Source organism: Amyelois transitella, chromosome 2 (genome assembly GCF_032362555.1).
Source record: "Amyelois transitella isolate CPQ chromosome 2, ilAmyTran1.1, whole genome shotgun sequence".
In the NCBI taxonomy this organism is placed as follows: domain Eukaryota; kingdom Metazoa; phylum Arthropoda; class Insecta; order Lepidoptera; family Pyralidae; genus Amyelois; species Amyelois transitella.
In genome coordinates this window covers 25,001-25,455 of record NC_083505.1, presented here as the reverse complement: position 1 = coordinate 25,455, position 455 = coordinate 25,001, and positions in this window count along the sequence as shown.

Sequence of the window (455 nt, the reverse complement as noted above, 5' to 3'; positions counted from 1 at the left end):
TGGCTTAAAATGACGGGGTAGGCAGCCGGAACACTAATCAGAAGTAATTAGGGGTAGGTTCGGAAGAAAAATTTGGTCTATGGACAAAAATGAGTATTTGGATGGAAGAAAAACCGTTAAAGAAGAAAAATGACAAAATAGTATGAAAAATTCGGCGGGATGGAGAAAGCTGGTATGCAGAACTGATGGCGGCGTTAAGACGAAGAGATCAAGGTATCACAAGTAGGGGTGGACACACAAAAGATGGGATGCCGATGTATGGGTGCGAGGTATAAGGTAACCTCGGTAGGTATTTAAAAAACGAAAAAAATTGATAATTAAATAACTATTGGACGGATTCTAACAATTTGGGTGTCAAAAGAAGCGGGATGACGAGGGGGATGATAGACAGAAACTACTAGACTATTTTTGATAGAACAAATTTGAGATATCGACGAAAATGTGTGTTTTTTGAG